The sequence below is a fragment of the Mustela lutreola genome, chromosome 9, assembly GCF_030435805.1.
Source record: "Mustela lutreola isolate mMusLut2 chromosome 9, mMusLut2.pri, whole genome shotgun sequence".
NCBI lineage: Eukaryota > Metazoa > Chordata > Mammalia > Carnivora > Mustelidae > Mustela > Mustela lutreola.
Window position 1 is genome coordinate 23,662,096 of NC_081298.1, and position 16,009 is coordinate 23,678,104.

At 36.9% G+C, this 16,009-nt stretch overlaps 1 protein-coding gene across 8 annotated transcripts in view; it reads left to right on the top strand.

Annotated features, from left to right (window-relative positions):
- The window catches only part of NCOA6 (nuclear receptor coactivator 6), a 102,786-nt gene that overhangs the window by 10,154 nt on the left and 76,623 nt on the right, over positions 1-16,009 (top strand). For 7 of the 8 annotated variants that reach the window (XM_059133454.1, XM_059133455.1, XM_059133456.1 and 4 more), the window contains exon 2: positions 5,232-5,308. The exons of the other annotated variant lie outside the window; for it this stretch is intronic. The gene's annotated coding sequence lies outside the window, so the exon portion shown is untranslated. The remainder of the gene's footprint in view (positions 1-5,231; positions 5,309-16,009) is intronic. 8 annotated transcript variants of the gene reach the window in all.

Here is a 16,009-nt window from a genome sequence, read left to right on the forward strand (position 1 = left end):
CAGGACAGTCAGGGAATCCAACTTATATAAAAAGCAGCACTTGGAAAAAGACCACAACAACAAACTTTGAGGGTTCTTTAGCCTCTTGGTCTGTCATCCATGGACATTGAAATACATCAGTTTTTAAGGATCTCTATTCAGAAGCCTCTCCATGGATTTCAGTATTAATAGTCATGTTGCTCTTCATTTTTTTTTTTCAAATTTTTCTTCAAAATCACCTCTTTTCCATCCTTTTTTTATCTCTTGATTTTTCTCAGAACTCTCTTCAGTCTTTCCGTATCTTTTCTAAACATCTGACTAATCGAAAGAATTGAGAAAGATTGTGTACTGTCCAAGCCAATGCTACACTTTTTTTCTATGTCCTTAAAAAAAAAACTTTTTTTTTTAAATTTTACATAGTCTCCATGTCTAGTATGGGGCTTGAGCTCCCAGCCCTGAGATAAAAAACTACATGCTCTACCAACTAAACCAGCCAGGTGCCTCTTTTCTTTGTCCTTTTAGTAATAGTTATGTTGACTTTTGTCCACAATAGGACTTTATTCAAATTTTGAATGCCCATTCAAACTGTGGTCAACAGCAGAGCTCAGGTGCTTTTTCTTATTTGTCTCTAGGCAGTTCTTCCTGATTGTATATTTGCATTGTTAATATATTCTCAAAGAACTTGTGTCCTCATGAAATTTTTAAAATTGTGTTTAAATATTACAAACAAAACACTTTCTAGTCATTAGCATATGGATACAGTCTTTACAAGTTTAATTCATAGTTTTTTTAAATAGTTTTTTCGTTTGGCAATATATTGAGGTACTTTTCCACATGTTTATATACTTACTTTTATTGGATACACAATAACCAAAGTTTAAGTATTCTGTTTATTTGGCATTTGGGTGATTTCCATTTTGTTTTTATTTTTGGTTTGCAATTCTCAATTATACTGCTGTAACATGTTATTATAAAGGTTTTTTCCCTCAATTTTTTTCTTAGAATATAGTCTCTAAAATGATACAGTTTGGTTTGAGGATAATCACTTTTTAGCTATCTTGTCAGCTTATTCTTTAGAATAACTAGCAGTTTATATTGCCACTGCCACTAGTTATTATTGGATTTTTTATATTTTTTCTTCCAGTATAATATGTGGATTTTTAAAATATTTTAAATATTTTATTATGAAAAATTTCAAATATACAAAACAACCCTGAAACTGTAGAATAAACTCCCTTCTACCCACCACTTATATTTAATGTATAGTCATATGCTTAACAAAATACTTATTATGTTAAACCTTTTAAAAATAAAGACATCATGAAACTATGCCTTTAAACATTTTAGCATGAATCTCTTTCAAATACATTCTTCCGCATAATCACAGTACTGTTGTCACACCTAGCAAATTATCAGTAATTCCTTGATATTATCTAACATTAAGTCTGTATTTAAGTTTCCCTCACTGTCTCCAAAATGACTTTAATAGCTGACTTATTCAAGTGGAATCAAATTTAAGGACCATGCATTGCATTTGCATGTTATTATTTATGTAGTTGTAGTCTTTTTAAAACCTGGAACAGTTCTCTGTCCTTGTCTGCTTTCTTACCTTCTAAAATTCTTTTCATGGGCATTGATTTGTTGAGACCAGAGCAGTTTTAATTTCCTACATTGTGGATTTATCTGATATTTTCTTAGTGATATTTATTCCTTTATTACTTATATCTGCCTAAACTGGAAGGTTCAAAGACTAGATTAGATACTAGCTGAACATTTTGGCAAAAATACTTAAATATTCTTCACATTACCTCATATCACAGGTACACAGATGTTTAGTTGTCCCACTATTGATGATAACTTTGATCACAGGTTTAAGGTTGTGACTTCCAGATCTATTGTGAAGTTACACTGTTTTCTTCTCTGACTAGCAAATATATTTTTTACTTTTATTAAGATGAGTATTTTTTAAATCTTCTTTGAGCTAGTTTTTCATATAATTTGACCATTTGTTCAGTGTAGATTTGGTAATTTCCTTTTTGCATAGTGTGTTTAAAAATTTTATTTAGTGTAACAGTGAGTTTTTATAATAGATAAATTTCAAGTTTCAAAATATAGCTGAAATCCAATATAATTTAACCAAAAAAGATACAGATTGTAAATATATAATAGGGGACATTCTTTTGATGAGATTTTGTAATGAGACATGTTTCCTTTTTTAAAAAACATTCTAGGGGCGCCTGGGTGGCTCAGTGGGTTAAAGCTTCTGCCTTCAGCTCAGGTCATGATCCCAAGCTGGGATCTAGCCCCGCATCAGGTTCTCTGCTCAGCAGGGAGCCTGCTTCCCTTCCTCTCTCTCTCTGCCTGCCTCTCTGCTTACTTGTGATCTCTGTCAAATAAATAAATAAAACCTTTAAAAATAAAATAAAAAATCGGGGCGCCTGGGTGGCTCAGTGGGTTAAGCCACTGCCTTCGGCTCAGGTCATGATCTCAGGGTCCTGGGATCGAGTCCCGCATCGGGCTCTCTGCTCAGCAGGGAGCCTGCTTCTCTCTCTCTCTCTGCCTGCCTCTCCATCTACTTGTGATTTCTCTCTGTCAAATAAATAAATAAAATCTTTAAAAAAAAAAAATTAAAAAAAAAAAAATAAAAAATAAAAAACATTCTAAGTAGAGAAACCTAAAAAACATAAGGCTCTTGTATCAACAGTTTCATTTTTTTTTTTGAAACGGGGATAGATCTCAAATTCATAAAAGTTGGATTTACATTTGTTTTACATACCCACCCAAAAAGCACCCAGAATGTATTTTATTTCTTCTTCTTTGAGTGTTTCATTTGGTTGCTTTTATATACCCATTTTTTAAAGAAAGATTTTTACTTATTTATTTGACAAACAGAGATCACAAGTAGGCAGAGAGGCAGGCAGAGAGAGATTGATTTGCGGCTTGATCCCAGGACCCTGGGATCATGACCCGAGCTGAAGGCAGAGGCTTTAACCCACTGAGCCACCCAGGCGCCCCTGTTTACTCACTTTTTAAATGCCTTATAAATTATCCTGAAACTTTTAAGTCTATGTGGTTAACAAGTCAACTTATTATAAGTACTTTAAGTACTAAAGTAAAGTAATACTTTACTAGTACTTAGTAAGTAGTAAATAATATCCAGATTTAGGCATTCATATAAATGTTATTTAAATTTCTCATTCTACAAAATTTTTGTTTCTTATATAGTAACTTCAGGAGCAAGAAAGTACTTGTCCTGCTTGGTACATAATACACAATTGGTAAAAGGTAGTTGAACGAATGCATCCATTGGAAGTATTCAAATTCTGGATTAGAAATTATGAGGGACTTCTCTACACATAATTTCTATTTAAACAATAACTCATGGAGGTGCCTGGCTGGCTCAGTCGGTGGAGCATGTGACTCTTGATGTCTGGGTTGTGAGTTCAAGCCCCTCACGTTGGGTATAGAGATTATTTAAAAATAAAGTTTTTAAAAAAATAATAACTTACGGTCTGTAAGTTTGAAATGATTTCACTTGATCTTAGCCAAAAGGCTGAGAAGTGATTGAAATGATTTCAAAATATAAAGTTAAAAACTCATGTAGAAGAGTCTCTTGGTAAAGTATTAAGGAAATTATTACTAGCCATCTTTTTTTTTTTAAGATATTATGTTTAAGTGATCTCTGTACCCAACATGAGGCTTGAACTTAAAACCCTAAGATCAAGAGTCACATGCTCTACTTACATTTGGCACAAGCTGAAGATATGCTTTTATTTATGAGGGAGAATCCAGAAGAATTCTAGGATTCTCATTTTACAAAGCTGTTTATTTAAAGTATAGTTGTCGGGGGATCTGGGTGGCTCAGTGGGTTAAGCCACTGCCTTCGGCTCAGGTCATGATCTCAGGGTCCTGGGATCGAGTCCCACATTGGGTTCTCTGCTCAGCAGGGAGTCTGCTTCCCTCTCTCTCTCTGCCTGCCTCTCTGTCTACTGTGATCTCTCTCTGTCAAATAAATAAATAAAATCATAAAAAAAATAAATAAAGTATAGTTGTCACACTAATGTGACTTTAGTTTCAGATGTACACCATAGTGCTTTGACAAGTTTATTCATTGTGCTGAGTTCACCATAAGGGGCATCTCTCACCATAAAACTCTTATTAGAATATCATTGACTATATTCCTTAAGCTGTACCTTTCATCTCCATGATTTACTCATTACATAACTGGAAGCCTGGACCTACCTCCCACTCCCCTTCACCCATTTTGCCCATTTCCCATGCCCACTACAAATCTATTTAAAACATTTGAATAGAGATATTCATTGGTTAAAGTGAAAGCAGATAGAATAATAATTAAATTAGGCTTTTTAAACTTCTTTATGTAGATAGTGCACAGTTGTGAACATAGGACATCTCTATTTTCTGTTTACTTGCTTGTTTGGTTTTTGCATTGTCATTTGTGATGAAAATTTTTTCAGAGTATAAGTAGGAGAATAAATATTAAATTAAAAAGTATATTATTATCAGTACATTCATAGTTTTACAACAGAAAGAGTAGGAAAGTGACAAGAAAGATTTAGTCTGTAGCTGACTACATACATGATCTAGGGCAAATCATGTAACCTCTGTGTGACTGTTTCTGCTTCATACTTCTTTGGAATCCTTCAGGATTTCTGCCCAAGACAGATTTATCTGTTTTTTAGTAATTGTTAACTAAAGTATAACACATACAATGCAGAGTACCCAAATGATACACATAGTAAATTATAAAATGAACACACTTGTATAAGGACTGTTGATGTTTTTTTAAAAGCTTTCTTTTTTTAAAAAAAAAGATTTTATTTATTTATTTGACAGAGATCACAAGTAGGCAGAAAGGCAGTTAGAGAGAGAGAGAGAGAAGGAAGCAGGCTCCCTGCAGAGCAGAGAGCCCAAATCCCAGGACTCTGGGATCAAGACCCGAGCAGAAGGCAGAGGCTTTAACCCACTGAGCCAGCCAGGCACCCCTTTAAAAAGCTTTCTTGATGATTATGAAAACTTTTCTTTTTAAGAAACACTGGATTTGAGACTATAGGTAATTTCATGTATTTTAACAAGCCTTTTTAGAGTGAAATTAGCAGAAACAGTGGTAGAAAGAAGGAATTTGGCCAGTTACAAAAATTTACTTTGTATAGATTTATTTGGCTTATATATTTAGTCTTTTCTTCTGATGTTTCTCTTGTTCCTCTTTGCCCTTTTCCCTTTCTGTCTAGGTCCTGGATGGAATGGAGAGGGGTCCTACTGAACATCTGTTATCTTTTCTGAGACTGGTCAGAGAGTTCTTAAACAGGTCTGTTGTTTATATAGAATACAAATGCAATCTTGTTTTATTAAAAAAATTAATTTCAATTGATAAGAAAAGGATTGAATTAGTTAGAAATAGAGTTTACTTTTTAAAAATAAGGCATTTTGTTCTTAGTGTCCGTGGGGCATTTTAGTTTGGTAGGCTGCATTTTACATGTAAATGGGACCCAGAGCAACTGAATTAAATGAGATCTGCCTATTAGAAAAGCATTTTTTTTTAACAGAAAAGCAAGTGAGCCTTACCTTTTTCAGTTATGTTGAATATATGTAACATGGCAGAATTCTTTATTGGTTTCATTGGAAAGTACTAAGAAAAGATTAAAAGCTGAATATCTTATTTGTCTGTGACTCTGGAGGGGAATGGAGGCCTGAGTAAATCCAAGAAGGAAAACATATGGCCCTCTTTCTCATGTTTTCAGAATTTATAACATTGGGGAAAAAGGTACCTTGCAATCTCTGATTCAGAGAAAGACAAGTATATAGAGTTTTGGCATTGTTCCCCGCCCCCCATTCATCTATGTCTTACTCTGTCACCATGAATGAATTTTGTCATTATTCAATCAGATAAAAACCCTAGCATCAATAATTTGCCAAGTTCAAACTTGTCTTCACCTTGGACTCATCTGTTGAACTTGGCAAATTATTGATGCCTTTGCCTCTCTTCCTTCCCTACTCCTCACTCCTTTGTGATTTAATTGGCCTGGGGCTATGACAAGGGTTTCGGAACTTTTAAGAGGTCCCCAGGTGATTCTAAAGTACAGACAATTTTGGGAACCACAACTTTAGCTAAAGCAGATCTGGCCACTATTGCAACTTGTGACTTTTTTTCCATAAATAAGAGGAAAAATATTTTGATTTAAGAACTCCGTGCTTTAGGGCGCCTGGGTGGCTCAGTGGGTTAAGCCACTGCCTTCGGCTCAGGTCATGATCTCAGGGTCCTGGGATCGAGTCCCACATCGGGCTCTCTGCTCGGCAGGGAGCCTGCTTCCTCCTCTCTGTCTCTCTGCCTGCCTCTCTGCCTACTTGTGATCTCTATCTGTCAAATAAATAAATAAAATCTTTAAAAAAAAAAAAAAAAAAAAAGAACTCTGTGCTTTAGAAATAAGTCAGTCAGAGAAAGACAATTATCATATGATCTCACTGCCAAGCAGAATTTAAGAAACAAGGTAGAGGATCATAGGGGAAGAGGAAAAAATGAAACAAGATGAAAACAGAGGAGGTAAACCATAAGAGACTTAATCTTAGGAAACAAATTAAGGGTTGCTGGAGGAAGCGGGTCGGGGATGGGGTGGTTGGGTGATGGATATTGGGGAGGGTATGTGTTGTGGTCCGCGCTGGGTATTATGTAAGACTGACAAATCACAGACCTGTACCCCTGAAACAATACATTATTATGGTAATTAAAAAAAAAAAAAAGAATCCGTGCTTTAAACCTAAATTCTTACTAGAATGTAAGCCCCATAAAAGCAGATACTGTGTCTATATATTTTTTTTAATCATTGTATATTTAGCATTTAGAACAATATCTGGCATATACTGCATACCTAAATATTTGTTGAATGAGTGAATGAACCTGTCAGTCTCCAGTGAGGTGAGAGTATGCTGTTAGTGAATACTCCAGGGGTCTGAGAGAGTGGAGTGGAAAGACCAGCCTCTAGATAGAATCAGACTGCCTGGACTTGAATAATGGCCCTGTCACTTACTAGCAGTATGGTTATAAGCAGATTACTTCTCTGTGCCTAAGTTCCCTCATTTGAAAAAAAAAAGGGGGGGGGGTAATAGAATCTGTTTCATGGGATTGTTGGGCGTACTAATTGAGTTCATAATGTAAAGAGCTTAGAACAGTGCCTGATATATAATCTGTAAGTTGTAGCTACTGAAAAATTCCAGACACCCTGGATTCTCTGCCTTTTGGATAATTTATCTGTAGAATACTGTTTGAAGGCTAAGTCAGAATCATGGAAACAGTTGCATTAGATATAGTTAAGGTTTGACGAAGGTGTTGGGTTTGCTTGTTTGTTTTTTTTTTTTTTTTTGGTCAACTTAATGAGGTGTAATTTACACACAGATTATCCATTTTATTTATTTATTTTTACTTGCATCCATTTTTTTTTCTTTTTTCTTTTCTTTTCTTTTTCTTTTTTTTTTTTTTTTTTAAAGATTTTACTTATCTATCTGACAGAAAGAGTGCACAAGCAGGGGGAGCAGCAGGCAGAGGAAGAGGGAGAAGCAGGCTCCCCAATGAGCAGGGAACCCGATGGGGGGACTTGATCCCAGGATCCTGGGATCATGACCTGAGCCAAAGGCAGTAACCAACTGAGCCACCCAGGGACCCCCCCCGCATCGATTTTATTTTATTTTATTTTAGGTTTTTTTTTAAGATTTTATTTATTTATTTGACAGAGATCACAAGTAGGCAGAGAGGCAGGCAGGGAGAGAGGGAGAAGCAGGCTCCCCACTGAGCAGAGAGCCCGATGCGGGGCTCGATCCCAGGACCCTGGGATGATGACCTGAGCCGAAGGTGGAGGCTTTAACCCACTGAGTCACCCAGATGCCCCCCCCCCCACATCGATTTTAAAGTGAAACATGTTTCAGTGGGTTTTGACAGATGTATTTATTAGTTTATACTGTTTATTATGAAACAGCCACTACAACCAAGATACAGAAAATTTCCATCTCCCTGATGTTTCCTTATACTCTTTTGCAGTGTGTCCATCCCAGCACCCCCACCAATATATTGCTTTGCACTTTCAAGAGTTCTAGAAATTCACACATTATGTTCTCTTTTGTGTCTAGCTTCTTTCCCTCAGCATAGTTTTGATATGTATCCATGTTTTTGCATCTGTCAGTAGTTCATTCTTTTTTTTAATGCCGAGTAGTATCTTGTTGTATGGATATAACATATTTATTTATCCATTTATCTTTTTTTTTTTAAGATTTTATTTATTTATTTGACACAGAACACAAGTAGGCAGAGAGGCAGGCAGAGAGAGAGAGAAGCAGGCTCTGCACTGAGCAGAGAGCCCGATGCGGGGCTCAATCCCAGGACCCTGGGATCATGACCTGGGCCGAAGGCAGAGGCTCTAACCCGCTGAGCCACCCATGTGCCCCTATCCATTTATCTTTGATGGACATTTGGGTTGGTTCCAGATTGATGATTGTGAATAAAGCTGCTGTAAGCATTTTTACACAAGTCTTTGTGTAGACATATTTTCATTTATTGTTGGGTAAATCCCAGCAATAGAATTTCTGGGTTGTATGGTATATCTAACTTTTTAAGAAACTGCCAAACAGTTTTACTTGTTTTTTTTTTTTTTTTTTTTTTTTTTTTTTAAGATTTTTTTTTTTTTTTTTTTTTAAGATTATTTATTTATTTGCCAGTGATAGAGGGAGAGAAAGCAAGCAAGCACAGGCAGACAGAGAGGCAGGCAGAGGCAGAGGGAGAAGCAGGCTCCCTGCCGAGCAAGGAGCCCGATGTGGGACTCGATCCCAGGACGCCGGGATCATGACCTGAGCCGAAGGCAGCCGCCCAACCAACTGAGCCACCCAGGCGTCCCAGTTTTACTTGTTTTTTATTTTTTTAATTTTTTAAAAAGATTTTATTTATTTATTTGACAGAGAAAGAGAGAGATCACAAGTAGACAGAGAGTCAGGCAGTGGTGTGGAGGGAGCAGGCTCCCTGCCAAGCAGAGAGCCTGATGCGGGGCTTGATCTCAAGACCCTGAGATCATGACCTGAGCTGAAGGCATGACCTGAGCTTCCCAGGCACCCCTGCCAAACAGTTTTAAAGGAGTGAATGTTCAGCAGGATATCTGTCCATTAGTTATCTATTGTTGCATATAACCACTTACCACAAATTTAACAGCTTAGAACAACACATATTTATGGTGGCAGAGTTTCCATAGGTCAGGAATCTGGGTATAGCTTAGGTGAGTCCTCTGTGTTGGAGTCTCTCAGAGGCAGTAGTTAAGCTGCTAGGTAGGGCTGGAGTCTCATTTTAGTGCTGGAATGAGGAAGGAACTGCTTCTGAGATCATTTGGTTATTAGGAGAATTTACTTCCTTAAGGGATGTTGAATTAAGAGCCTTGGTTTCTCGCTGGCTATGAGCTGGAGGCTACTTACTATCAGTTCCTTGCCATGTGACTTCTCCAGTTTGGCATGCTGAGAAGGCAATAATTAACGTCTTCTCGGGGATATAGAAGTCACCATCTTTTATAATCTAATCATGGAAGTGACATCCCATCATCAACATCTGTTATAAGCAAGTCACTAGCTTGCTTAGCCCACACTCATGGGGAGGAGATTACACAAGGATGTGAATACTGGAATAAATTAGTGGCCATCTTAGAAATACTTCTCCCAGGGAGAAGGGGGGTGGGGTTATGGACATTGGGGAGGGTATGTGCTATGGTGAGTTCTGTGAAGTGTGTAAACCTGGCGATTCACAGACCTGTACCCCTGGGGATAAAAATATATTATATGTTTATAAAAAAAAATTAAAAAAAAAAAAAAGAAATACTTCTCCCAAAGAAGGCATGGCTTAATGCCTGGCTAGGTCTAGATAGGACTGGGGGGAAAAGTAACTTGTGAAAATTTCTTTACCTTTCCTTTATCAAACTGTATGCCTTTCTTCCTCCTGTCTTTCACATCAGCCTCTCCTACTTCAAGAACAAGGTCACACTCACAGTGAGATTTTTATCTTGGCTATTCTTGTTTTTGAGAGATTCAACTAAGACCTCTTCCTGAATCGTTTAGTGTTTATATATTATTTATATTTATTTATTTATTAAAGATTTTATTTATTTATTTATTTATTTGACAGACAGAGATCACAGGCAGGCAGAGAGGCAGAAAGAGAAAGAAGGGAAGCAGGCTCCCTGCTGAGCAGAGAGCCTGATGCGGGGCTTGATCCCGGGACGCTGGGATCATGATCTGAGCCGAAAGCAGAGGCTTTAACCCACTGAGCCATCCAGGCGCCCCTATTTATTTATTTTTAAAGATTTTATTTATTTATTTGACAGACAGAGATCACAAGTAGGCAGAGAGGCAGGCAGAGAGAGAGGAAGGGACGCAGGCTCCCTGCTGAGCAGAGAGCTTGATTCGGGGCTTGATCCCAGGACCCTGGGATCATGACCTGAGCCAAAGGCAGAGGCTTTAACCCACTGAGTCACCCAGGTGCCCCAGTGTTTATATATTATTAAAAAAAAAAAAACATTTTATTATGGAAATTGAGACAGATACAAAAGTAGAATACTTTTATGAACCTCTATGTACTTTTACCCACCTTCAACAATTAAGTTTTTTTTTAACCTATCTTTTATGTATAATTTACATACAATAAAATGCACTCATTTTATTTTGTATTTACTTTGCATTTTGTCAAATGTTTGTATTCTACCAATCAAGCTGTAGAACATTTTCACTCCAAGTTACCTTGTGCCCCTGTTTAATTAATTTCCACCCCAGTCCCAGGCCAAGTACCCATCTGGTTTCTATTGCTGTTCATTTTGCCTGTTCTAAAATGTCATAGAAATGTTTGGACTCTTTTGATAATCAGTAAGTTTTGAGATTCACCCATATTGCACATGCCAGTAGTTCAGTTTTTCCAACCTTGGCACTATGGACATATTGGGCTGGATAATTTGTTTTTCAGACTGCCATGTGCCTTGTAGGATATTAACATCCCTGACGTCTGTCCACTATATGCCAGTAGCACTCCCCTTCCCTCCTTTGATTGTAGCAATCAAAAACGTCTCCACATTGGGGCACCTGGGTGGCTCAGTGGGTTAAAGCCTCTGCCTTTGGCTCAGGTCATGATCTCGGGGTCCTGGGATCGAGCCCCACATCGGGCTCTCCGCTCAGTGGGGAGCCTGCTTCCTTCTCTCTCTCTGCCTGCCTCTCTGCCTGCTTGTGATCTCTCTGTCAAATAAATAAATAAAATTTAAAAAAAAAAAACAAAAAAAAAAACGTCTCCACATTGCCACTTGTTGGGGACAAAAATCCTCTTCTTTTACTGGTAGATAATCCTTGTGATAGTTGCTCCTTTTTATTGTTGGGCAGTATTCCACTGTATGGGTGTACTACAGTTTATCCATTACTAATTGATAGATATTTGGGCTGTGTCCAGTTTACTTTCAGTTTCAGTCTCATATGGATAAAGTTGCTAGTAACTTTCTTAAGAATTCTTTGTATAGACATATTTTTATTTATTTGGGATAAATATCTAGGAGTGAGATTGCTGGATCTTGTGATAAGTAAGTGCTTAACTTTATAAGAAACTGCCAAATTGTTTGTACATTTTTATGTTCCCACCAGTATGAGAGTTCCAGTTGCTCTAGATCCCTGTCAACATTTGATATTGTCTTTTTTTTTTTTTAAGATTTTTATTTATTTATTTTGAGAGAGAGAGCATGAGAGGGGAGGTCAGAGGGAGAAGCAGACTCCCCATGGAGCTGGGAGCCAATGTGGGACTTGATCCCAGGACTCTGGGACCATGACCTGAGCCGAAGGCAGTTGCTTAACCAACTGAGCCACCCAGGTGCCCCTGATATTATCATTCTTTTAATTTAAGCCGTTATTTTAGGTGTGTTATTTCTATGTAGCTTTAATTTCCATTTTCCTGATAACTGATAATGTTGAGCATCTTTTTATGTGGTTGTTGTAAAGTGTTCAAATCTTTTGCCTGTTTTTCATTGCGTTGTTTGTCTTATTATTGAGTTTCCTTTGTCTTTGCCCTATGTGTGCATAAACATACACAATTACGGAATGCCTGGGTGGCGCAGTCATTAAGCATCTGCCCTTGGCTCAGGTCATGATGCCAGGATCTTGGGATCGAGTCCTGCATCAGCCTCCTTGCTCAGCAGGGAGCCAGCTTCTACCTCTGCCTGCCACTCCCCCTGCTTGTGCACTGCCCCCGCCAATGAATAAATAAAATCTTTAAAAAATAAACATACACAATTAAGAAAATTGAAACAATATAGTTTATGTAGTTTCATATTTAAGACATTTAAAACATTTCTCGTGATGTTAAATTTTTTTTAAGATTTAAGCAGACTCCCCACTGAGCAAGGAGCCTGATGCGGGACTCGATTCCAGGACCCTGGAACCATGACCTGACCCAAAGGCAGATGCTTAACTGACTGAACCACCCAGGCATCCCTCATAATATTAAATATTTCGAAAAAGATGAATCTTAATGGAGAAGCAATACCTGAGAGAGGGTCTTCACGAGAATTCCACTATGTTGGCACAATTTTCTTGAACTTGTCAGCCTCCAGAGAACTGGGAGAAATAAATTTCTGTTGTTTATAAGCTACCCAGTGTGTGGTACTTAGTTAAGCAGCTCAGACAGACTCAGACAATTGTGAAATGAGCATTTAATAAATTTTTTTCCCAAATATTTGACCAGTTTGTCCTAAACTACAAAATTGTCCTCCCCCACAAAGGAATGTGACACAAAATTCATCAATGAACAATCACAAGTAAGTAAAGAGTCACTAACAGCAGCCCACAAAGTGTAAGATAGTATTTGCAATTCATATATCTGATAAGGGATTTGTATATAAATTATATCAAGAACTCAGTATAACCAGAGACAGAGAAGAAAAGAAGGACACTACATAATCATAAAGGGAACAATCCAACAAGATTGCATCAACAGATAGTTCATCTAACCAGAAAATCAACAAGGAAACAGTGGCTTTGAATGACACATTGGACCAGATGGATCCAACGGATATATTCAGACAGTTTCATCCTGAAACAGCCAAATAAATAGTCTTTTCAATAGCACAAGGAACATTCTCCAAAACAGATGACATGTCAGGTCACAGAACAAGTCTCAACAAATTAAAAAATGTTGAAGTCATACAGTGCATCTTTTCTGATCACAATGCTATGAAACTAGAAATCAGTCATAAGAAAAAATTGTAGAAAGAACACAAATAATGGAGGTTAAATAACATAGTACTAAACGATGAATGGGTCCACCAAGATACCAAAGAGGAAATTAAAGAATACATGGAGAGAAATAAAAATGAAAATGCCAGAGTCCAAAGTCTTTGGGATGCAGCAAAAGCTGTTCTAAGAGGGAAGTTTATAACAATATAGGCCAGCTGCAAAAAGCAAGAAAAATCTAAAATAAGCAACCTAACCTTACCTCTGAAGGAGCTAGCAAAAGAACAAGTAAAACTCAGGACGAGTAGGAGGAAGGAAATAATAAAGAATAAACAGAAATAAATGAAATAGAAACAAAAAACAATAAAACCAATTAACAAAGCAGAGCTGCCTCTTTGAAAAGATCAACAAAATTGATAAACCTTTAGCCAGACTCACAAGGAGAGAGAGAGAGAACTCAAACAAAATCAGAGATAAAAGAGGAGAAATAACTGATGCCACAGAAACATAAAGGATTATAAGAGAATATTATGAAAAATAATATGCCAACAGATTGGACCTCCTAGAAGAAATAGATAAATTCCTAGAAACATAACCCCCCAAAACTGAATCAGGAAGAAATAGAAAATTTGAACAGAATGATTAACAGCAATGAAGTTGAATCAGTGATCAGATAATTCCCAACATATAAAAGTCTAGGACCCAATGGCTTCACAGGTGAATTTTATTAAACGTTTAAAGAAGAGTTAATACCTATCCTTCTCAAACTATTTGAAAACATGTAAGAGGAAGAAAAATTTCTAAATTCATTCTATAAAGCCAGCATTACCCTCACCCTAAAACCAGATAGAGACACCATAAAAAAAAAAAGAGGCCAACTATGGGCCAGTATCTCTGGTGAACATAATGCAAAATCCTCAACAGAATATTAGCAGGGATGCCTGGATGGCTCAGTCAGAAGAGCATGTGACTCTTTATCTCAGGGTTGCAAGTTCAGACACCACTTTGGGTGTAGAGATTACTTAAAAATATATTAGCAAAAAAATTAACAAACCAAATCCAACAATATATTTGAAGAATGATTCACTATGATTAAGTAAGATTTATTCCTGGGATGCAAGAGTGACTCAGTATTTGCAAATCAATCAATGTAATACATCACATCAGTAAGAGAAATTATAATGATATATGATCATTTCAGTAGATGCAGGAAAAGTGTTTGACAAAGTACAACATCCATTCTTGATAAATACCTTCAACAAAATGGGATTAGGGGGATTATACCTCAACATTATAAAGGCCATATATGTAGCTAATTTCATAATGGTAAAACTGAGAGTTCTTCCCCTAAGATCAGGAATAAGGCAAGGATGTTTGCTCTTACCACTTTTATTCAGCATAGTGCTGGAAGTCCTAGCCACAGCAATCAGACAAGAAAAAGAAATAAAAGGCATCCATATTGGTAAGGAAGAAGTAAAACTGTCACTATTTGCAGATGTCATGATATATATATAGAAAACCCTGGGATACCTGGCTGCTTAGTCTGTAGAGCATGGGACTCATGCCCCATATTAGGCATGGAGCCTACTTAAAAAGAAACAAAAACAACCGCAAAGACTCCACCAAAAAATGACTAGAACTGATAAATGAGTTCAGTAAAATTGCAGGATATAAAATTAATATATGGAAATCCATTGCATTTTTATACACCAATAATGAAGTAGCAGAAAGAGAAACTAAGAAAACAATCCCACTTACAGTTGTACCAAAAAGGATAAAATACCTAGGAGTAAACTTAACCAAGAAGGTAAAAGACCTGTATTCTGAAAACTAGAAAACACCGATGAAAGAAAGTGAAGATGACACAAACAAATGGAAAGATATTCCATGCTCATGTATTGGGAGAACCAGTGTTAAAATGTCCATACTACCCAAAGCAATATACAAATTTCGTGCATCCCTAGCAAAACAGCACCATTTTTCACAGAACTAGAACAAATAATCCTAAAATGTGTATGGAACTACAGAAGACTCCGAAGAACCAAAGCAGTCTTAAAAAAGAAGAATAAAACTTGAGGTATCACAATCCAGATTTCAAGATATACTGTGAAGCTGTAGTAATCAAAATAGTGTGGTACTGGCAGAAAAGTAGAACATAAAACAATAGAACAGAATAGAGAGCCCATAAATAAACCCACACTTATGTGGTCAATTAATCTATGGCATATGAGGCAAGAATATGCGATGGAAAAAAGTCCCTTCAACAAATTGTGGTAGGAAGACTGGATAGCTATATGCAAAAAAATGAAACTGGACCACTTTTCTTTCACCATACACAAGAATAAACTCAAAATGGGTTAAAGACTTAGCTGTGAGACCTAAAACCAAAAAAGTGCTAGAAGAGAGTGCAGGCAGTAATTTCTCTGACATCAGCTGTTTGGTAGTGTTTTCCTAGATAATGTCTCCTGAGGCAAAAGGAAACAAAAGCAAAAATAAACTATTAGGATAAACTATTATCAAAATAAAAAGCTTCTGCACAGCGAAGGGAAAAATTAACAAAACAAAAAGCCACTGAATGGGAGAAGATAATACAAACAACATATCTGATAAGAGGTTAATATCCAAAATGTATAAAGAATTTACACAACTCAACACACACACACAAAACAAAAAACACAAATAATCCAGTTTAAATAAGGGCAGAAGACATGAACAGACATTTCTGCAAAGAAGACATCCCCATGGCCAACAGGCACATGAAAAGATGCTCAGCATCACTCATTATCAGGCA